We start from the raw sequence: 24,779 nt of genomic DNA, 5'->3' as shown, positions 1-24,779 counted from the left end.
TCAAAATATTCCCTTCAATAACTCATAGTCAGCTAAAAATAAACATGCCAAAAATGGAAATCATGGTTTTCATGCTGAAATTGTATCCGCCTCCTGCCCTGCCAGTTTAGCTGAAATATATTCTAAGAAAATCTTTGATTCTGAGTTTTCCAAGATCTAGTGACATGTACAGGCCTCTTAATTCAATCACCAAATCACTGAATAGATAAGTAGAAACCAGCAGTTCTAATTTAAGATGTTTTCCTAAGCACTTTGCAGGTATTAACTCATTTACTTCTCACAACTCTGTGAAAAAGTTTTATTATAATATCTTTTAATCCTTAAAGGAAAGTACCATACAAAGAAGCATATAAATTTTCCAAGGGCCTAATATCCAAACAAGGATTTGTACATCAATATGTATCTTAAAATCCCCATGCTAGTGTTTACTTAGACTGCCTTATATTGTTAATGGACGAAACCATTGGTTTGACTTTGATTGAAGTTGAGGTGAATGGGTAGAAGACACAGCTGGTCATATGCATATGTGTTTGATAAGAACCACTGTGGGCAGCAACGTGAGATTTGATAATACTATCATCCTTACATCTTTGGGGACTTGTTGAAAGGAATGTCAGCTCCCCATGACGGGTAGGGAAGATTCCTGATCCTGGTGCGCCCAAAGTCTGCCTAAACAGGCTTATACTATGTTCCTTTCTATTAGTATTCTGGAGTAATCCTACCCCAAATGTAAAACCTACCTACCTATCAGCATTTTTCTATATATCCTCAGGTGTGTATATCAGAATCAAAATCTTATCTACCATCCATAAAATGAGAAGCTAGAAGGCAAAATGTGAGTGTTATTTTTGAAATCTCTCTCACACTCCTCCCATGTAATCAGTATTCAAATCATATTATATTATAAATGCTTCTTTTTTATTACTCAGTGAATTTTATTACATTTATAGTCGTACGACGATCATCACAACCCAATTTTATAGCATTTCCATCCCATATCCAGCACATCTTCCCGCCCCCCAACCTGTCTCATTTGGAAACCATAAGTTTTTCAAAGTCTCTGAGTCAGTATCTGTTCTCAAAGAAGTTCATTGTCTCCATTTTTTATATTCTACATGTAAGTGACAGCATGTGATATTATTGTCTTGCTGTCTGACTTCACTTAGCATGATAATTTCTAGGCCCATCCATGTTGCTACACATCCTGTTATTTCTTTCCTTTTAACAGCTGAGTGGTATTCCATTGTGTATATATACCGCATCTTCTTTATCCACTCTGTTGATGGGCATTTAGATTGTTTCCTTGTCTTGGCTATTGTATATAGAGCTGCAGTGAACACTGGAGTATCTTTTCGAGTCATGGTTTTCTCTGGATAGATGCCCAGGAGTGGGATTGCTGGATCAAATGGTAATTCTATTTTTAGTTTTCTGAGGAATCTCCATACTGTTTTCCACAGTGGTTGCACCAAGTTACATTCCCATGTAAATGCTTCTAAGAATCACTTGTTTTTCTGCATCCAAGGCATGACTCTTACCAGCCCTCCTATAACTGCCCTTAGGACAATCTTTACCTCCACCCTTGATGCCAGCTTCTTGGTCATGGACCCTGCAAAGGCTCCATCCCTGGTCTCCCTCTATCTACTTTTGACTTTTTTTTTTTTTCTTTTTAGGGCTACACCTATAGCATATGGAAGTTCCCGGGCTAGGGAATGAATCAGAGCTACAATGCCAGCCTATTCCACAGACATAGCAGTGGGGGATCAGAGCCAGGTCTGTGACATACACAATAGTTAAACGCACCACAGAATTCCTAACTCACTGAGCAAGGCCAGGGACAGAACCCAAATCCTCATGGATACTAGTCAGGTTCATATCCACTGAGTTGCAATGCGAACTCCCTGCCTTTCTAATCATAGTAGCTTAAGCAGTATTTTTAAAATACATAGCTGATAATGTCCATTTCCTGCTTAAAACCTTTCAGTAACTTTCTTTGCTTTTAAGAGGAAAAAAGATGTGACTTGCAAGTTTGCCTATGGTGGTTCTTCTTGCCTATTTTTTCCAGTGTCAAAAATCAGTTATTACTCTTCTGCCAACTTCTTTCTGATCATTTGTCATGTGCCATGTCCTTTCCCAAGTCAGGACCGTGTATGTGCCCCTTTTTCTCTATAGGAAGCTCCCAAAATATGTATATGAGTTAACACATATTTCATATTTCCAATCAAAACATCCTTGAGAAGACTTGTGTAAGTTCCAGAAGTAGATCAGTGTTTCCTGCTACAGAACTGTCATAAAACTTTGTTTTTTCCCCTTATAGCTAAGTTGTCTAGTAGCTGACTATTAAAAAAAAATTTTAAATTATGGCCTAACTGCATATAAGAACAACACAAGAAGCCACCCATATATATATTTTGGATATTTTCATGAATTATACTCACAAACAACTAAACCCCCTCTTTAAACTTGTATTTGATTTAATGACTTTCAGTGGTTAAAACATTTTTTTTTCAACTCATTTGGCTGAGGACAAAGGGAAAAGCTGGCATCTCAATCAGTTTACAAAGACACCAAACTTTCTTTCCATAAAATCAGACTTAAAAATAAATCATTAAGCATGTGAGAAAGATATTTCAGGCTTTTAAAATCTAAGGAAAACCAACCACCTCATGCATTGCCAAGATTCCTTTTGTTGATCGAATTGTAAACCATTTGATTTGCAGAGTATTCCATTTGATATCAGTGTACTTCCCCTACCTGTGGAGGGGAATGTGGACGGAGGAAGATGGACAGAATAGTTAATAAAAGTGAGGGAAGTGACAAGCAGTTCTGTGGATCTGGGTACAAGAAAGTCATTTAGCTGATATCCTAGAAGAGGAGCATGAAAGTCAAGGAATCAGAAAGTGGAGCAGCAGTAAAACAATAAATAATAAGAATTGGTGAGACTGGCCTTTGAAAGTGCCTGAGGCAGAACCTCTATCCCAGAATTGACTCTCCCGTATTTCCTTGTGGGTGGCACACAAGAACCCAGTCATGATGCTAATGTGTGGGAATTCTGTTTAAAGTGCCCGGCATTCCCTCCCACCTGCCCTTTCCCACATCGCTGTTGCAGGGCATACCTTGAGCCACATGTGAAGACTGTAAGTGTGATTACATCATATTCTTCTCTGCTTTCTGAACCATTTGTCTCCCCTTGAGGATAAAACGTTCCTCAAATCCAGGAAAGAAAAACGAAACATTTTTCGTTGAGCATCCAGAGAGCGCCAGGACAATACAGTCACATTGAATCCTCGCAGCAACCCTATTGCTGGGGATGGCATCCCCATTTTACCAGTTGGGAAACAGGGTCCAAAAGAATCAACATCTTTTCCACATCGTAAGATTCCAGAGTTGAATATATATTTCATTCTCATCCCCGCCTTCTTCGCATTGCATCATATAAGTCATTTAGCTATTGCCTTCCAGGCCACTTTATTGTCCCTCCTCTGTCAAAATGTAAGTCCATTTCTCTTTATCTCACACGACCTAATGCATACGTTGACTAAAAAGATTTCACAACAATTGGTTGCCTAAAAGAATGCATATTTATTTTAAGTGAGTCCCTGTCTCCTGGTGATCTGAAGCAGTTAAAGAATTCCAATTTACTCAAAAAACTTCAGAGTGCATGCAGATGAGCTGTGGGGGGCTGGAAAACCCTATTAGGATCAGCCAGTTGGCTTTGAAGGTAAAGCTCACTTAACCTTTTTTTGAGGGTCACTGCAACCTGAAAGGAGGTCCCTGCTTCCCAGCAGGCGGAGCTGCTCTTCAGAGGAGAATGATCTGAAGGCCAGAAAGGCTACAACTGGTCTAATTGCCTATTTCAGGCCACTGCTGGCTCTGAGCTATCTGGGGTTCTTTTTTCACTGGCTTCTTCCAAAGGGCTTTAAAGTAATGTTTCTATAGTAAGAGAGAAGATAGAAATCCCTTGGGAAAAAAATCCCTAAAGTTAGGGTTCAGATATCTGCTTTTTTTTTAATCAAGCCCTTAAGTTCATTTCGGTATTGGTGGCCCAAGAATCACACTTGGAGAAACATTCCAAGCTTGGGACAGTCCTCTCTGACTGTGCACCTGCTGGTACGTGTCCTTCAAGAATATTTCTCTGGGGAGTTCCCGTCGTGGCACAGTGGTTAACGAATCCGACTAGGAACCATGAGGTTGCAGGTTCAGTCCCTGCCCTTGCTCAGTGGGTTAACAATCCGGTGTTGCCGTGAGCTGTGGTGTAGGTTGCAGACGCGGCTCGGATCCCGCGTTGCTGTGGCTCTGGCGTAGGCCGGTGGCTACAGCTCCGATTCAACCTCTAGCCTGGGAACCTCCATATGCCGCGGGAGCGGCCCAAGAAATAGCAACAATAACAACAACAACAACAAAAAGACAAAAGACAAAAAAAAAAAAAAAAAATTTCTCTGCATCTCTGTCTCTTTTCCCTAAAATTCGGCCAACTTTCTTTTCCCCTTTTTCACTAACCCATTGACATTATTTTAGTTGAGTAATTTATTACTTATTGTGAATTCTTATTTATGTCTCTCTGCTCTACAGATTATATATTTTTTTCTATCTATGATGATAAAGCTCTTGACATCAATGTAGTAGATAGGAGAGTAGATTTCCTTTATTGAAAGAGTTATTACTTTATTGGAAAAGCATATCCCCACGCTATTAATATGAAAGGGAGTCTAAGGTGATATCAGCTGTCACGTTAGAATGGCAAATCAATATTTTTGATCTGCAGAGAAGCAGAAAGCAAGTATGTTGGCCAAGAGAAGAGAAAAAAAAATGGGGGGCGGGGAGAAGTCCGGCTTGATCTTTTTCAGATGATAGATTGAAATGACCCAAAATGTTGACAGACTGCTTATGCTGAAATGACCAGATACCATAGTCACTGAAGTAATTATAGCTTAGAAACAAAGCCAATTGAAGTTAAGCCATTTGCCTAATAAATGTGGAAAGGGAGGCTAGCTGTTAAATTTATTTTGCCATATATGGATCAGTTTGGGCAGAATGGTTGAATTAAAGTTAAATTATAGTTTCCCTCTTTTGTTAGCCAGGTTCCCAAATAACAACATTACCCTATATGGCATTTTAAGGATAATCTCCAAAGAGTCTCTCAAAGCCTTTGCCAATAAATGCTCTAAGGAACATTATCCAGTTTCATTTTTCTTACGTATCATAATTATAAAAATGACTCTCAAATCTGTATCTCAAGTCCTTTTTCTTAGGGGGTGGTCCTCAATTCCCAACACAAATTCGATATGTCCCACAAAATTTTCATCATCATCTCCTCAGAATAGCTCCCTCTGTGGACTTAATTCTACTTTCAAAAATGCTACTAGTATTCTCTGAATAACTAATGCTTAAAATCTTAGAGGAACTCTTGTCTCATGTTCTTAATCACTCACAACAAATTTTTCAGCAAGTTCTTTGAATTTTTGCCTCAAAATATTTTTTGATTTTCAGCAGTGTGACATTTGACCAAGTTTTAACATTACTTAGAGCTTTCACACCTATCTCCTAACTGGTTTGTTTTTTCTGTTTGTTTTGTTTTATTTTGTTTTGTCTCACGTTTCTTCCCTATTCAGCAAATTCTGGACTCTTCCAGCAGATTAATCTTTCTAAATCACAGCTCTCATCTTGTGACTCAAAACTTTCAATCATTCACCAATATCGGTAAAATACACAGTTAACCTTGTGCTCAGGTATTAAGAGCCACTTCTTATTTTTCTAACTCTATTATAAAGCTCCCCCTGTATGTATTTCTAAATTCCTCTAAATAGGTTATTATCTTACATGGTGGCCCCCTAAATAGTATGTCTATCTGGCATCTGTAAATGTGATCTAATTTGGAAAAGGAGTCTTTGCAGATTGTAATTAAGCTAAGGATCTTGAGATGAGGTCATCCTAGATTAGCGTTGGCCCTAAATTTAATTACATGTGTCCTTTCAAGAGAAGGAGAGAAGACATAGAGGAGACGTTTATGTGAAGGTGGAGGAAGAGATTGAAATTACCTAAGCCAAGAAATCCTGGGAGTCATCAGAGGCTGGAAGAAGTAAGGAAGGGTTCTTCCTTGAAGCCTCCCGGGGAGTGTGGCCCTGCTGATGCCTTGATTTCAGACTTTAATGGCCTCTAGGACTGTGAGAGAACACAGGTCTCTTGTTTTAAGCCATCCCATTTGTGGTAGCAAGTTGTGGCAGTCCTAGGAAACCAGCACAACAAATTTAACTGAGTCTTCCTGAAGATAGCTGTTCCTGTGCTTTTCCTTGATTCTCACCATGCCTCTCCACCTGCTAAAATGACAAGTAGATTTTTAAGCTCATATAACATGAAGGACACTGTTTTAAGACTTTCCATGTATTATATTGTTTAAATATTTCATCAGCTCTATAAAATAGGTCTATAGATAAGTAGGCATACATTCCAGATGAGCTGAAATTTAATAGAAGTAGTCTTAGTTCTGAATCTATGCTCTTACTGCCTTCCAAAACATCAAGGTCAGAGCTCAAAACATATCCCCTCGTGGAACCTTGCTCAGTTACGTGACTGAAGAAGCTGTTTGTGATTTCCTGTAGTTATTTTGATTTTGAAACTGTGATTTCCTATAGTTATAGTACCACTCATAAAACATAACGTAGCCTGCCTTTTATCAACTTTATTTATTCACTCAGCTAGACTGTAAAATAAGTGACTATACCATATATATATATAATATGATTATATATAAATACATATATAGATAAATTTTCTTCTACACAGGCTAGTGTAACACTTTTCTAGGTTCAAAATAAATAAATCATTGAAGGAGTACATCTGGTAGAAGACAAATGAAATGACTGTGTTTAAAACAAATTAAACAAAGGGTGAAACTATTTATCTGAGGTGTTTTTTATAAAAAACAGAGGCTGGACTTCACATTTCAGAATCACCAAGGCATTACTCTCTCATCCCTAGGTCTCTTGCTTTATCTAACAAACATAAACTATAGAAACATATTCAAAATATTTGGATTTAGTAACCTTTCTTAACAATAATCTCCATATAGAAGAAATATTTAAAAAATTAAATTGATAAAAATAAGATTTTCTCGTTATTTTAAATAATGTTACAGATGAATTAATTTGCTAATTGATTATTTGGTTTTATTTTTTCAAATATAAATATAAGAAAAATCTGAGAAAGTCAATGCTTTGGGAAAACCAAATCAAGATGCTAAATTGGGTGACTTATTTATTCTGTGCAGAGATGGAAAAAAATGACTCACCTCCTTCTCTTCCTAGACTCAGTCATCTTTCTTGAACAACAGTTTGTGTGAAAGCAAACTTCTTGTAAGAAAGATGAGAAATCCAAACTAAAGTATTATTTCACAAACTCCAAAGAAAGGTTTTTCCCTGTTCCAATTTTATAATCTGTAAAATTTTGAAAGATGGTAAAGTTGTATATTTCAGTTTTTAGAGTCAGTCACTACTACACCTATGGAAAAATATCTAAAATATGCATGATTTTTTTTCTTTGTAGAAATTATGAACATACAGACACATTTTAACAAGGACAGTTTTTAAATCATTCATAAAAAATCATATTAACCATGAACTCTGTGTATGCATGAAAAGCATAAAGCTAAAAAATTTTCCCCTAAGCTTCATTTCCCTGTCACTGAAGAAAAGAATTATTTGATGAAAGTGAGGGCATAACCAAGAAGGAATGAATAGGAATCACAAGAAAGTGACCAAGTGGACACACAGCACATATGTGTAGCAATTAGCAATATTTCAGCTGCTGATAACAGAATATTCAAATAGCACTTTAAGGAAAGGTTTATATGTTTACACCTAATAGAAATCTGAACGTTGACAGTTACTGGTGATGGTTCCTCAACGTAGCAATTAGAAGAATCTTCATGATTCTCTTGGCTTTTTTCCTTGTACCTCATCTCAAACAACTAGAGGCTTTAGGTGTCTGTCTAAAAGAGTGCAGAACAAATGAGGAAAAACCCACTTCATCAGAAAAGCAAAAAGCTTCTAGGAAGCCCCATTCAATTTGCTCCCTTTGACGTTTTATTGGCCAGAGGCGTGTCAAATTGTCGTCTCCGGGAAGGAAGCCATGGAGGGTAGGCACTGGATCATCCAAACATCCAAAATAGGGTCTGCTACAAAACCACCGTGGAAAACGACAGTGATAGATTTTCCTGTGATAGATTTTGCATAACCTGAGGATATGTTTTTCCTGGAAGATAAAGCTAAAGTTAAATTTGATCCTATATATTTCCCTAAAGAATTTGAAAGCATTTGATAATTGAAGCGTCCTCAATGCAGTGATATCTGTGACTACTGTCTGTGTGGTTCACATTGTCCCCTTTTTGGAATCATTTTTCTCAGAAGCATCCACATGTCTGAATCCTTTTCAACATTTGGGTCTGAATTCAAGTGTTCCCTTCTTAGCGCACTTGTCTGACCACATAAAGTAGACTCCTTCGCATTAGTCATTCTCCTGCCACTGTTTTAAATTATTTGTTTGTATATTGTCTTTTTTTCTGAGTAGAAGAGAAGCCCCATGAGACAGTGGCCTTTGTCTTGTTCCTCACTGCGTCCCCTGTGCTTAGAACAGCATCTGGCCCATAGTAAGTACTCAGTAAGTGTTGCTAGAAAGCACAAAAGTATACATATATATATGCGTATCATCTTTATCAATATCTGCAGATTGATATTGCAGGGCCTGGGTTATCTTGGATGGAGAGGGGTAGTCCTGGAAAAGTTTCCTGATGGGCAGGTCTGCCTCAAGCCTCCCAATAGGGAATGGGAATGATACAGTGCTCTTTAAGGCAATAACAGATTACCCAGTACTTGGCTGAACATCAGGAAGGATGCTGTTGGCACAGAGTGGCAGGAACCATGGCTGTAGTATGGTGACTCAGCAGAAGCTGAGATGGTCTTGCACCAGTTGCACACCTGATGACTGATAACACCATGGGCCTAGAGTAGCCAGGACAGGGTCTTTAATATGAGCAGCCGTGCGTCACATAGGCAAGGGAAGAGGCCAAAGAGCAGCAAATGGAGCACTCTCTGGACCATCCAACTTCATCTGCGGCTTGTTTTGCCTCTAGGTGTGATCATGTTATGTGAGCCTCAGGTCAATGAACCAGAGATCTGGAATTAACAATGAGGTGGGAGGAATTAAGACTGAAGCATGTAAATCTGAACACTGGGACCCATAATTATCTTAGGAAAGTTCCTTGAATGGTAGAAAACAAATCTGGTTCATAATATATTCTACTACTAAAATGTTAAATAGGACTACTTAGGTATTTATATGATTGACATAATTATAACTCTAGCCAATAGAGACAATTATTTGATACAAAGCACAATGCCTTTTTTTTTTTTTTTTTTTTTTTTTGTGCTTTTTAGGGCCACACCCGAGGCATATGGAGGTTGCCAGCCTAGGGGTCAAATTGGAGCTACAGCTGCCGGCCTAGGCCACAACCACAGCAATGCCAGATCCAAGCTGCATCTGCAACCCACACCACAGCTCACAGCAATACCAGATCCTTAACCCACTGACCGAGGCCAGGGCTTGAACCTGCAACATCATGGTTCCTAGTCAGATTCATTTCCACTTCACCACAATGGGAATGCCCTACAATGCCCTTTAAACAATCCTTTATTGAAGGTTCAGTGGTTAAATGACTATGCTGGGTCCTTGGGGCAGGGTGACGTGTTGAAGATGGGTTCTTTTTTTCACTACTGCACTCATTCTGCTCTGGGCATAGAAGGTTTTGGCTGTTCCTCCAGCTCATGAGGGCACTCCTGCCCTAGGACCTATGGTCTGTACCTGGAGCACTCTGGCCCAGGTAGATGACCTGCTGCTTCACCTTATTCAAGTCTTTGCACATGTGTCACCTTCTAAATGAGATGAACTACCTCCCTGAACCACCCCTTTTGAGGCTTCAATCCTCCCTCACATACCCTGGTGTTCCTTGTTGCCCCTGCTGTGCTTTATTTTTCTTCATACAACTTACTCCCGATATTTTAATTAATTAGCTTATTGAATGGACACCCTCACCCCATCAACTCTATTACAGCAGATATTTTTATGTGTTTTGTCTACTGATATATGTGCAAATCAAGGCTGTAAATGTTCAGTGAATATTGGTGAATGAATAAATGAATGATTACATGAATGAATGAAGGTGAGAATGGGGGAAATCACTGTAGCATGAAGCTTGAGCTAATAGGAGCCGGGAAGAAGATAAGTAATAAGTTATGGGGCTACAGCAGAAAAAGTGATCCTAACCCAGCAGCTATTTTTGGGGAGGCATGACAGGGAGTGAAACTTCTGAGTTGGTCCACATAAGAGGAAGCATGAGAAAAGAGTAAAATTTTACATGTGTAGAAGCAAGAGATTGAGTAAAAGCACAGATGAACAGTTAGCTGGACATCTGGAGTTTTGATGTATCTTAAGAATCAGGTGTATGGAATTATGTAGTAAGAAGAGCTAAAAAGCTTCATGCATCAGCCAGATTGTTCTTGGCTGTGAGGACTAAAACCATGAATGAAATGATATCCTTAGAACACTGGCATAATCAGTTAGACATCTACTCCCTCTCACAGCTGTACCCCCCTCGCAGGGCTGCCTCAGACTGAGACGAGTTGGCAGCTCAGTGATACCATCCAGGACCCACGTTCTTTCCATCTCTCCACACCCTTCAAACTTTGCATAAGTTTCCTCCTCAGGTTGATTCAAAAATGACTGCTGCGATTTTAGGCCTCACATTTTCACTATTAACAGAGGAAGAAGGTAGACTCTTTTCTCTTCCTGTGGGTTTACCTTAGAAATGATAAGCCTTTATCAGAGGACACTTGGCACACTTTCTTTCACATGTCATAGACCAGAGTTGCACCACAAGCCCATTTCTGAGTAGCTTCTTCATTTGGAAATACTCAGCCCATCTAATGTCACCAGTCACTGTTCTAGGCATTGTAAAATACTAGACCATTAAATGACATGAAACCCATGCCCTCATGGAGTTTATATTCTGGTTGGAGAAACCAGAAACACACAGACTGCGAGAAGGATCGAGATGGCAGAAGAATAAGAGGGCCCGCTCACCCTCTCCCACAAACACACCAAAAAAACACATGTACATGTGGAAGGTTTCACACAGATCATCTACTGAATGCTGGCAGAAGAACTTAAACCTCCAAAAAGGGCAAGAAATCCTCCACCTAACTGGGTAGAACAAAAGGAAAACACACAAGCTAACAAAATATATGATGTCAGATTAGAAATTCTATAAACACAATCAAAGTAGTGTAAGAGACAGGAGCTTTATCCACTCTCTTGAGATAAAACATGATGGACGATAATATGACAAAAAGAAAAAAAAAGTATATATATATATATTCATATATATGTGTGAATGACTGGGTCACTGTGCCATACAGCAGAAATTGACACGACGTGGTAAATCAAAACTACACTTTAATGAAAAATAAAGGGGAAGAGGTTTGGGTTGTGTGGGCAGAGAAAGAGTCTCTGCGGAAATGACATTTAAGCAGAGACTTGAGTGAATTGAAGGAAGGAGCCCTGTGAAGATCTGAAAAAAGCTCTTTCTATACAGAGAACAGCCAGTCCAGAGCCCTGAACCAGCAATGAGTTTGGTAATGCTCAAGAAACACCGTGGAAGGCGAAGTAGCTAGAACAGAATAAGACAAGTAGGATATGTAAGGAGATGAGGTGAGAGAATTTGCAAAGGGAGCAGATCATGATGGGTCCTCTAGGCCTTAGTAAGGATGCGGGGTTGTATCCTAAGGCGGATAGGAAGGCATTGAATGATTTTGAAGAGAAGAGTGGTGTGATCCAATTTACATTTTGAAAGGGATCACTCTGTCTACAGAGAAATGATTGTGGGGAAAAGTGCAGAAGATGAGATAGGCGACCGGAGCAGAAGTACAGGATTTAAAAAAAAAAAAAAACTGCCTGAAGAAGGATGATCATAAAGACAATCAGAAGTGGTTGGATTGGAGTTCCCACCGTGGCTCAGCAGAAACAAATCCGACTGGCATCCATGAGGGCACAGTTTCAATCCCTGGTCTCACTCAGTAGGTTAAGGATCTGGGGTTGCCATGAGCTGTGGTGTAGGTCGCAGTATGGCTCAGATTTGGCATTGCTGTGGCTGTGGCTATAGCTCTGATTCAACCCCTAGCCTTGGAGCCTCCATATGCTGCCATGCAGTCCTAAAAAGAAAAAAAAAAAAAGAAGAAGAAGTGGTTGGACTGAAAATACATTGTGAAGCTAGTAGATGACTGGCTCTAGATAGCTGAGTAGACTACCCCTCAGTGTTTAATCTGATCTTCTGGAAGGACTGCATCTTGAGGAGTTGAGCATCCTGCCCATGCAGAGTATATTAACATCTGATTATGAAGAACTTTTCTTTATGTGCATCTCCACAAATGTTGGTTGGGTAGCTAGTATCCATGATTTGTCTGAGAGAAGTCACTAGAGAGACCTAGGATACAGGGTGATTATTAGGCCATCCCATGGGCTTTACACCTAAAGAAGCTGGAGCTTCAGTTACACTTTTCACAGACTTTCCAGATGCTCTATCAGGCTGCAGTTTCAGAGTGGTTTGGTATGTAATACGACTAATAGATCCCATAGTCGTAGACCTGTCCCTGCTTCTTCTTTGATGCAAAGTGTGTCATCTTGGTCTCATATAATGATATGTGGGAACCTGTTCTGGTTTATCAAATGTTTTATGAACTCTATAGCCACCATCTGCTGAAAATATATTATTTGTGTTTAGTGTCTTGGAATGGAACATTTCAGAGAGTTCTTCTTGGCCTTCCCCTACTGTGAAAGCTCTTCCCTCACAGCACCAGGACCTGATGTGAGTTATCCCAATTATCAAGTACACCTATTCCAATTCAGTCAGTGATAAAATAACCACCATCTGTGTCTATAAACTCAGTGGATCCCTTGTGGGCTTGATCTTGGCCAGAACCCCATTTATTACCTGGTTCCTATGCTCACACTCAAACAGGAGGACCATGACTGGTAGGTTCAATAGATCTCCAGGTATATAAGTGCAGTGTAATTACCAGGGAATGAATGGGGGAAAATCATTACCATGTTCATTTGTCAAAGTCATGCACGATCTTTCCTCCTGGGAAACCTGCTTCTTCCTCAGTCCGTAGGATTAAGTCTGAAAGCTGGTTAATATATAGGAACTGGACAAGCATGAAAGGTAGAATGGATTCCTAAAGATGTCCAAACCCTAATTCCTAGAATCTGTGAATATGATATGTTGGGTGGCAAAGGGGACTTTTCCAGTGTAATTAAGGTTCCAGACCTGGACTTTAAAATTGGGAGGTTGTCTTGGATTATCTGGGTGGTCCCCATTTAATTGAATGAACCCTTTCAAGCAGAGAACGTTCTCAGGTGGAGTCAGATGTGCCCAGAGAGGAAGAAAGGGAGATGCAGAAAAAGGGTATGTCCAAGAGATTCTACATGGGATGAGGACTCTGTGCTGGCTCTGAGCCTGTATGCAAGGCTCCTACAAGAACATGCAAGAACAGAGAGTGGCTTTCAGAGCTGGCGCAATCCCCAGCCAATGACCAGCAAATAAAGGACAACCTCGACCACGCAGCGACTGAATTTGGCCAACAGCTTGAAAGAGTTTGGATGCAGAGTCTATGGAAAGAAGTGGAGTGAAATGAAAGTTTGTAATTCTTAGTTCATTTTTTGATCTGAGGAGATAAGGTTAGATTGCTTACAAACTCCTCAAACAGTCTTGAAGAGGAGATCATGCCAGGAGCCAGAAGCAGAGAAAGGAACGAAGAGATTCCCAGCTGGGGAGTCTGCAGTTAAGGAAGTCATCTTGGGATAGGTCAAGCACATACTCCATCTCTGTGGTGAAGAGTGTTTCAGACTTCTGCCATTTAACAAGGATCTTCAGCAGAGGGCTGCGAAGGTGGCGCTGTTAGCTGCAGTAAGACAGCAGGTTCAAAAGGCTTTGACTCTAACTCTTGAGGGAAGGCCTTTAGCAACATGAGGAAAGTGATGAGGCTCAGGATAGTGTTAGGAACAAGAAGACCTGGTCGAGAATAACCCCAAAAAGATCAATGACTATTTAAAAATATATCAAAAAGAAGTTGAATTTTTAAAATCAAAATGGCTTGAGCGTACATATCCTGTGATGTAAAAATATGCATATACTGAGAGTGGAAAGCCATAAAAAGCTCAATATTGAGATCAACTATTTTCTCCTCCTTTGGGTTATATCTGCTTCTTGATAGCACATCAGCTTTCTCATTATTTTATGCTCCCTCAGAACATTAGTTTGCCTATCAATTTTTTCAGCCTTTTCTCTATATCATAGCTTTTTACCTTAAATTCCCACTGCTCAGTGGAAAACACGTCATGTGTTTCTCTTTCCAAATTTAAGTTTATAGAAGCATGAATTGGACAGACCTGAGTCATCTTTTCAAGTCAGGTCACAGAGGTTATTGTTGCCTGGCCAGCCCATAATCAAGGACCATTTGTTACATACATGGCTGCTCCGGGGGCCAGTGTTGTCATAGAGGTAGTTTTGTTTAGAAGTGAGTGTGGTCAAGGCAGGTGCTCCAGCCAGTATCCATGTAGCACACTGGCTGATGTTTTCATGTAACGCACTGAGAACCCTTCGGTAGTACATTCGGGCCATCCATGACTTCCTTTGTTCATCACTGGGCATGGTAGGTAGAGAAGCCCATTGGCTAGATCTTAGGAATAAAGTATTTCTCCAAACAGGAGAGTTTATACTGAATTTGTTCTGTACTCCTGAACACCCTTCTTGCCTTTTCTGGAACCCTTTTTAGAAGAAGCCATCTGATTAAGCCACCCAGAAGCTCTGAGACTCTCCAAGGGATACCAAGCAATTGTCTTTAGGAAGATTGAGCTTTCGCTGCCCTCTAGTGGGAGTGAAGGAAGTCGTTACACTGCTAGTAATAATTGGGGGTAAGCTTGAATGGATAAGCAGGATCCACCTTATTGTCCAAAAAGATCAGTGTGAGAGAAAGGGAGAGAAGACAGGTGTTTTTGTTTGTTTGTTTGTTTGGTTGGTTGTTTTGGTTTGGTTTGGTTTTGTATGGAGGAGTAAAAAGGGAGTATGTATCAGGTATCAAAGCAGCCTGAGAAGAAAAGAAAACCAAGGAGGAAAGTCTGAAGGCCAGGAGGCCCAGTCTTGGAGAGCAAACATAAATGAATATGAGACCTGGAAGGTACTAGTCAGTGAAGGAAGAATTGTCTGAATGACAGGACTTGTGTGGGAGCAAAGTCTTCATTCGAGGACTGCCTGCATAGCCTCACCTGAAAGGGATCATCTGGGCAGCAGTCAATCCATTTTCAGCGTTTTCAGGCTTTGCACCCCCAGCACCCAAGCATGTGTTTGGTATAATGTCAAACCCATGTCGTCTCCGAGCTTTCCCATGGAATGCTTCCCCACAATATCCCTTCAGCTGTGACATTAATGCCTGGGACGTAAGTGCTCAAAAGTTTGTTTCATGAACTGTAACAGCAACAGGGACTTCTAGACCCTAAGCAGAATGTTGAACTTCTGCACAATTATTTGAAGAATGCAATAAAAAATACTACGGCATCCCCAATAAGACATTGGAAAAGGGATTCCTGTGTTATACTTAAAACAAATATTTCTCTTGAAGTGACTCAACTAAATATTATTTGCAAGTGGATGTAGGTAAACTTCATTATATAAACCCAGTGCAAATATCAGGCACATGCTTGTCATTTATACCAGAAAGGGATGCATTGCTGAACAGCTCATCTGCAAATTATAAAGCTGTTAAGCTACTTAGGTGAGTACGTATGAATTCATTCTTAAAACTGGAGAGCAAATTTAGAGTGTTGTATAATTTTAGCTGTTGTAACCAAGCCAACCCTACCTAACCCAAGAAGACCTACCTGTTTTCCATGGATCTTTGTGGTATACTGATACTAAGCTGCGTGCACTATGTCAACAGAAGAGTGTAAGCTAGTTATTATGGGTGATCTACCTGGTTGTTACAGAAATAACTTCTTTGTATTATCTTCGATCATCTACTAGGAGATGTCTAGCCCATGAGAGTCAATCAAGTATGCTGGAGACATATTGTAGAAAAAGGATGCATTTTACAGACTAGCCCCTAAAAAGGACTCTCAATAACCTGTTCCACTGTTTGAATGGGCAGCACAAAGAGAGGCTCTGGGAGCTTTAGCCAACGAGAAATCAAACCAAATCCCATTGAATTTGTGGATAACAAGAATCCTATTGAATTTATGGATCAGCCACCAAAGTAGACCATAACATTTCCCAAAAGGGTTGATGTCTTATACTGTAAACCAGACACAGGGAACACAGTATTGAAAATCAAATTAGAGTGTTGTTGACAGGCACAAAAAAGCTAGACAAGGAAATAATTTCCCAATTTTGTGTTGAAGAGCTGGGCTTACATTCTGTGTCTGGGAAGAGAATAATATGGGATGGATTAGGTTAAATCCCTGGCATAAATTTCTGTTTAATAGTAATTAGTAAAGAATGCAATCCCTTACCCATTAGGCCAGGTAAGGAGGCCCTACAAAAGAGAGTGAGAGCTCCTAAGGCCATGGTTCTCAGTGTCTGTGTATATCAGCATTACCTAGAAGGCTTGTTCAAATAGAGATTGCTGGGACTTCACTCCCCTGCGTTTCTGATTCAGCCCTCTGGGACTGGCCCCAGTATTTGAATTTGTAAGTGCCTAAGTAATGCTGGTGATACTGATCTGGAAACCATATTTTGCAACCACCCTTTGCATCATGTTGGACTTAGTATTTTTGAAAACGTTAGGACCAAGAATGTGAAGGTGACACACATCAAGTTAGAAAATGGAAAAAAAAAAAAAAAGGAATGCTGATGATTTATTCCTTGTCTTCTCATTGCTAACCTTATAAGGAAGGGAAAAAACCTATACTAATATTTTAATGTTCTATTTCTTTACATGCATTATGTCATCTAACAGGCACAGTATTCTTGAGTAAACATAATTTAATAAGCTATATCATATATAAATAATTATAGTGAGTTCCCTTCGTGGCTCAGCAGTTAATGAACCCAACTAGGATTCATGAGGATGTGGGTTCAATCCCTGGCCTCGCTCAGTGGGTTAAGGATCCGGCATTGCTGTGGGCTGTGGTATAAGTCGCAGACATGGCTTGGATCTGGCATTGCTGTAGCTGTGATGTAGGCCAGCAGCTGTTGTTCCTAGCCTGGGAAATTCCATATGCCATCACTGTGGGCCTAAAAAGAAGAAGAAAAAAAAAAAATATATATATATATATATATATATATGCATCCTGTGGCTCATTTTGTCATTTTCCACTCAAAGAAAAGTTACTTTGATATCTAGAATAACTGGGGGAAATGCAACTCTATACTAATTTTTTTTCAAAGCACCAAAAAATGAATAATACTCATAGAGCATACCAAAAATCTTTCCTTCCCATCTCTTTCTTGTTCAATATCTTTCAAAGGCACATACACTATAAAAAGATTTTTCTGGAAGGCCATGAAAGTTTTGGAAACTTGGAACCAGACCAAAAGATCTTGTGTCAGCTCAGTTAACTGAGAACCCAGGGAACATGATTGGGTTTCTCTTTGGCTCTCAAAATTTGCATTTGGTTTACATTCACCAGGAAAAAAAAAATCCCAGTGAACTGAGGTGAGTTTATTCCTCTGAGTGCTCAATTCTCATTTAACCCAATCATATTCTACCTTATTATTTTTTATCTTTTATTTATATATATTTTTTCCTACAGTACAGCATGGTGTCCCAGTTACACATACATGTATACATGCTTTTTTTCTCATATTACATGTTCCATCATAAGTGACTAGACGCGAGTTCCCAGTGCTACACAGCAGGATCTCATTGCTAATCCATCCCCAAGGCAACATTCTGCATCTGTTTACCCCAAGCTCCTAGTCCCTCTCACTCCCTCCCCTTCCCCCTTAGCAACCACAAGACTATTCTCCAAGTCCATGATTTTCTTTTCTGTGAAAAGATTCCTTTGTGCCATATGTTATATTCCAGATATAAGTGATACCATATCATACCAGTCAGAATGGCCATCATTAATAAGTCCACAAATAACAAATGCTGGAGGGGGTGTGGAGAAAAGGGAACCTTGTTGCACTGTTGGTGGGAATGTAAGCTCGTACCACCACTGTGGAGAACAGTATGGCGGTACCTTAGAAAACTCTACATAGAACTACCATATGACACAGCAATCCCACTCTTGGGCATATATCCGGACAAAACTCTCCTTAAAAAAGACACATGCACCCGCATGTTCATTGCAGCACTAATCGCAATAGCCAAGACATGGAATCAACCCAAATGTCTGCTGATAGATGATTGGGTTAGGAAGATGTAGTATATATTCACAGTGGAATACTACTCTGCCATAAAAAGAACATAATGCTATTTGAAGCAACATGGATGGAGCTAGAGACTCTCATCCTGAGTGAAGTAAGTCAGAAAGAGGAAGACAAATACCATATTGTACTTTAAATATTGCTGTATTTAAAATGAGAGGGGAGGGTTCCCATTGTGTCTCAGTGGAAATGAATTTGACTAGTATTCATTAGGATGCAGGTTTGGTCCCTGGCCTCACTCAGTGGGTTAAGGATCCAGCGTTGCCATGAGCTGTGGTGTAGGTTGAAGAAGAGGCTCAGATCCCCCGTTGCTATGGCTGTGATATAGGCTGGTGGCTACACTCCAATTCAACCCCTAACCTGGGAACCTCCATGTGTGCTGGTTCCCAGGGTGTGGCCCTAAAAAAAAAAAAAAAAGACAAATAAATAAATAATAAAATGATAGGCAGACCCTAATATCCATGTTGAAATGGTTTCATAGAACCTATTAGGCTGAGCCCAAAGGATTGTCATGTGACTGAAACCTAGCCAATCACAATGCCACATTTTTCTTGGCTATGGCAATTGGGCTAAACTGATTGAATTCCCTCTTGGAGCTTTTCACCTTGAAGTAGTTTATATCTTTCCATCAGGATCACCAGTGGCCGTCTTGGAAGTGGACATCATGTTAAGCCAAGAAGAGACAAGCAAAGCTGGGAGATAGAACTAGAGGACCCTTATAAGAAGGGTGCATCCTTGGAAGCAAAAATTAGGGGACACAGAGCTGTTTTCAAATTTTCCACATACATTGGGAAAGTTCCTTGACCTCTTTGAACCTCAGATTATTCATCTCAAAAAACAACCGTCTTGTAGGATCATTTTGAGGACTGAGCAAGTTAATAAATATAAAGTGCTTATGACAGTGTCTGACACACAGTAAGTACTGTATGTGTATTGGATATTTTTATAACATTCTTTGGTCTCCTGTTCTACCCAGTGAAGCGAATAAATAGGTCAATATAGCTTATATCAGACTCCATCTTATTTAATAATTACAAAAGATATTCACCACATTTCTCAAACTGGAACTTTAGTGCAATAATTGCAATTAAATCCCAGATATCTTGAAAAAGAGTACAATATTGGTACAGTGGTATTGTACTATATATACTTAGCTATACTTCATTTTCTTAAAAATAACAGCTACCGATTCCTGTTAGTCCTTCCTCTAGTATGTAGTGATGTTATGAAAGTATAAATCAATGAAGAAAAACTGTATTATTGGAGTTCCTGTCATGGCTCAGTGGTTAGCGAATCCAACTAGGAACCATGAGGTTGTGGGTTCAATCCCTGGCCTTGCTCAGTGGGTTAGGGATCCAGTGTGACCTTGACTATGGTTTAGGCTGCAGACGTGGCTCGAATCCCCACATTGCTGTGGCTGTGGTGTAGGTCGGCAGCAACATCTCCGATTAGACCCCTAGCCTGGGAACCTCCATATGCTATGGGTGCGGCCCTAGAAAAAGATGAAAAACAAAAACAAATAACAAAACAAAAAAACTGTATTATTAAAGATATATTATATCCTAAACAATAATTAATCTCTTCTTTGTAAAATAGGGAGTTTAACCAAGTTACCACTTTTATAGTTTTTAGTTCTAAAAATTCTCTAAAATTGCAGCTCTTTAAAAACGTATTTTTAGAATCATAAAACTTTGTTATAAGACAATGTTTAAGAATCACTAGCCTGGCATTTTTATATTAGAGAGGTCCAAAATGACTTAGTATGATTTCTTCAAGATCATTCTGACAGTGATACAGTGATAGAAATACACCTTGACTTAGAAGTTGCCAGGAGGGAATTCCCAGTGTGGCTCAGCGGGTTGAGAACCTGACAGAGTATCCATGAGGATATGGGTTCAATCCCTGGCCTCACTCAGTGGGTTAACAAGCTGGCATTGCCTTGAGCTTGCAGATGCACTTGGATCCAGATCCCAGTGTTGCTGTGGCTGTGTTGTAGGCCTGCAGCTGCAGCTCTGATTCGACCCCTAGCCTAAGAACCTCCATATGCCATGGGTGCGACCCTAAAAAGACCAAAAAAAAAAAAAACCTGCCAGGAAAGAGCAGCTCCCTAAGGAGTTAAAATAAAGAGAAGCTCCTTTAGGGGGTTGAAATAAAAACATAATTAAATAAAAAAAATTTATTTAATATTTAGAAGGGCAGATAATAGAGAAAATTGAAGGCAAGTCAATGAAACTGCTAGAAAGAGCACTGTAAGAACAAAGTTCTAGAAAGGAGCAATAAGATGCTGATTTATAATCCATGGTTACCTTTTTTTTCTCTTAATAGAATGTGAGTTTTGCAAGTATTGGCTGTTGGGGTGCTCAGTTGTTAGACATAGGAATATCCTATAATTTTGATGCTTTTTTGCTATTAATTACCTTCTGATAAACCTCTCGAGTTTTGCATGCAGAGCAACTTCCATATTTTAATCCAAGTAAACAGTATAATGTATTCAAAATAAAACAAATAAAAAGAGGAACTCATATGAAACCACAGCTGTTCACAGGATAAGAACTATTCAATGAATCTAAATTGAGAGTGTCATGCATTCATCCTACGTCAATACAATGTTAATATCATAATAAGTTCCTTGTTGTCTTCCTTTTGTTAATATGGCCCTTAACCATGCATGGATAACTAAAATCATGAGTCTGTGCTGGTGGAAGTCACAATTCTTAAGTGCAGAAAATTAAACTATTTCAAGAAATCCTCCATGGACTCTTCAAGATTAAATGCCCCAGCTAAAAAAAAAAAAAAACAAAAACAAAAAAACAAAAACAAAAAACCAAAAAAAAAAAAAAACCTAAATACTTTAAATAGTTATCTTTGGAAAAATTTTCTCTTGTGAATCTGAAAAAAAAATTTAAATGATATAAATGTATGTTGATGCAAAGGCATGAGGGAGGGGGGATAAAGCATCCATGTCAAGATGTTGCTTGGCTTCATTCTCTTCACTTCTTTATTCTTATCATCATTTCTGTTCCTTCCTACCATAGGATAATTTCTACTCTTAGCAGATCCAGTTCACTTCCTACCTCCTGAGACTTATTTAACTCTAGGCTCCCAAACTATAATGACATTCTTTGGCATCAAGATCATTCTTGCTTCTGGCTCTTACATCCACTGCTCAGGCTGTACTTTATAGGGCTCCTGCTTTCTTTGGAGCTGAATCCTGCCTGAAGGTTCTTTTCCTTGGTCCCTATTCCATCCTCCCAGCCTGTATTTTAGATCCTAAACGGTGGCTTTTCAGATTCTCACCAAGTCTCTGAAGGAAGATCTCTTTACCGTGCTGTACCTCCTTCCTTGTGCTGATAGCCTGGAATACTCTATCCTCTTAGTCCCCAGGTGGGAACGTCTCAGGCGCTTTGCTTTTATGAATTGTACTCCAGTCATGACCTTTTTTGTACACCCTCTGATCATGTATGAGGATCTTCTGGTATAATTGTTTTCTAGTCCTGGCTTCCTTCAGTTTCATGCAGGAACATCTCAAGCCCCCTGGTGCTGATTTTTTTTGCCAAATAGTGTTAACTCTATAAAGTAAATGTCAGCTATAAGGACTGAAGGACATCATGACCTTGAAGACTTCCGGTAACACTTAAGAAGGCCAAGAATGGCAAATGTGGAAAATTCACGGGGTGGGGGAGGATTTCTAAGATGTGACTAGAAAGAGCTCCAGGCAGTGGCAAAGGCAAGTTGAAAATGGAAAGCAAGAATCTGCAATTGTTTAATTCTTCATGATTTTGAATCTTCCCTAAGGATTCCTCATTGGGCATATTGGGGAGCTTAGTCAGTGGTTTCTAGAAAGGAATTCTTGTTTGGGATTGACATAGATAACTGGAAAAGTTTCATGAGGGTCAAGGCATTGATTGTATTAGTCTGAAGTAGTTGAGAAGAAGTTTAGAAGAGGAAAGTGATTACTGCTACAGAAACCTCTGTTATGCTGTGATTCTAAATGTTTTAATTATATTTTTGTTGATAGTGTTGCTGAATGGGAGTATTAAATTGTAAATAGTATGTGGTTGAAGAGACAAGGTACTGAGGTGAAGATTTCAAGAGATGATATATCTTTTAATGGTTTATTTCCAAGATAGTGAGCCATGACAAAACAGTTCTGTGGGGGTTAATCTTGTCTTAAGGAACTTGGGAATTAAAATGGATAAAATTGATGCAATGAACAGGATGAGGAAGAAACATACAAGTGGGGAGGTAGTGCCAATAGTGATTCTAAAAAAAAAAAACATAGGAAAAATGTGATGAACGTGTATCTATATATTTAATATGGCACTTTAAATGTCCTTAAAAATGGCAATAAGAAGCAAAAGAAAGTTGATTTCACTAGACCCTCCAATTTGGTGATAAAGACAAAATAAGGGCATTGCAAAATAGAACAACTGATTTACCTGCAGAATAGATAAAAGTGACAAATGGAAGCGGTTCAAAAAAAGTTGGGGGAGAGGCGAGATTTTTATCCATAATGGAGAGGGGAGAAAAGGAATAAGTTCAGATGAATCACGCAGAATGGGTTATCTAAATAAATAGCAAGGTTATAATTGAAGCTGCTTATCTTCATAGAAAGGACAAAAGAATTGAGATGGACATCACAAATTATGAGACAAAGGCAGTAGTTACCATGGGGCTGACTGGAAACACTTTTACAGAATGGAAGGTGGGAGGGTTTAAATATTGATAAGAATGAAGATGAAATAGAATTTCTATAAAGGTCTCAATGTGTGACTTTTTCCTAATGCTTATCAAAATTTCTTCAATATTCACTAATACTTTAATTAACTTGTTTTTTAGAAAGTTTATTTCCACAAACTGTTACATTTAAAAAATATTTTCCAGCCCCATAACAACAGTAACAATAGCAACAACTATCTTGGAAAAATTCTTGGAGCGTGTAACTTACAAAGTATCTTCAGTAGTTTAACTTTTTCTTTTTTCTTTTTTTTTTTTTTTTGTCTTTTTTTTGTCTTTTTTTTGTCTTTTTGTTGTTGTTGTTGTTGTTGTTGTTATTATTGTTGCTATTTCTTGGGCCGCTCCCGCGGCATATGGAGGTTCCCAGGCTAGGGGTTGAATCAGAGCTGTAGCCACCGGCCTACGCCAGAGCCACAGCAACGCGGGATCCGAGCCGCGTCTGCAACCTACACCACAGCTCACGGCAACGCCGGGTCGTTAACCCACTGAGCAAGGGCAGGGATCGAACCTGCAACCTCATGGTTCCTAGTCGGATTCGTTAACCACTGCGCCACGACGGGAACTCCACTTTTTCTTTTTTTAAGGCCGCACCTGTGGCATATGGAAGTTCCCAGGCTAGGGATTGATCAGAGCTACAGCTTCTGGCCTACGTCACAGCCACAGCACTGCTGGATCCAAGCCACGTCTGCAACTTACACCACAGCTCACGGCAACGCCGGATCGTTAACCCACTGAGCAAGGCCAGGAATCGAACCTGCGACCTCATGGTTACTAGTTGGGCTCATTAACCACTGAGCTGGAAACACCTAACTTTTAAGAAACATATTTGTACAGCAGTGTAGCTAGCATATAAAACTCTTGCTTGATAGTAGAGTCTGGAAAGTCATTGTTGTCTCTGATGTGAGATGCTCTATACTGCATCTCATATACATTTTAAGAAGGAGCAAAGTGAAATGAAATTTTAATGGCTCAAAGCTCTGAAAATACATCTTGCCTCTGCTGTGTCTTCATTAATGGAGCACTCTTTCATCAGTTTTGAGAGTTCAGTTCACAGGCAGTTAGCCCACTGATTTTAGCATCACACTCATTGAGAAATATATAGAAGTTCAGTTTGGGCTTCTGAAACTGCCTATTGAGTCATGTCCCAAAGCAATCACACTAAAAATTTTTTATAAAGTCGTATCCTTACAGTTGTGATTGAAATTCAAAGATAATCTTATGGACAATGTTTATACTCTGATTATATACATGTAATAAAGAGAGTCTGATTGAAAGACTGTACTTTACAATCTTTTCTGACACAGATAGTCCATTGAAGCAGACCCTGGTTTGCAGGAAATGTTTGCTAAAGTTGCTACTTATGATGCTCCTCACGTCTGAGCAGGTCTACATTGTATAAAATGCAAAGAGGAGTTCCCGTGGTGCAGTGGTTAATGAATCTGACTAGGAACCATGAGGTTGTGGGTTCAATCCCTGCCCTTGCTCAGTGGGTTAAGAATCTAGTGTTGCCGTGAGCTGTGGTGTAGGTTGCAGACGCAGCTCAGATCCTGAGTTGCTGTGGCTGTGGCGTAGG

The 24,779-nt window shown here is 39.5% G+C and overlaps 1 protein-coding gene across 16 annotated transcripts in view; it reads left to right on the top strand.

Moving 5' to 3' along the window:
* Positions 1-24,779, top strand: part of LOC146403580 (uncharacterized) — a 688,950-nt gene that overhangs the window by 239,231 nt on the left and 424,940 nt on the right. The window contains exons 1-2 of one of the 16 annotated variants that reach the window (XR_014804439.1): positions 12,827-12,910; positions 23,574-23,908. The exons of 13 other annotated variants lie outside the window; for them this stretch is intronic. The gene's annotated coding sequence lies outside the window, so the exon portion shown is untranslated. Of the gene's footprint in view, positions 1-12,824; positions 12,911-23,573; positions 23,909-24,779 lie in introns of those variants that run through there. 2 more of the 16 variants (XR_014804425.1, XR_014804436.1) reach the window with 2 other exon arrangements.

The sequence above is a fragment of the Sus scrofa genome, chromosome 5 (assembly GCF_054392235.1).
Source record: "Sus scrofa isolate SSC_HxYL_T2T_F1_AM1 chromosome 5, Sscrofa_HxYL_maternal_Yorkshire_Landrace_v2.0, whole genome shotgun sequence".
Taxonomy (NCBI): domain Eukaryota; kingdom Metazoa; phylum Chordata; class Mammalia; order Artiodactyla; family Suidae; genus Sus; species Sus scrofa.
This window is presented reverse-complemented; position numbering and strand designations above follow the sequence as displayed.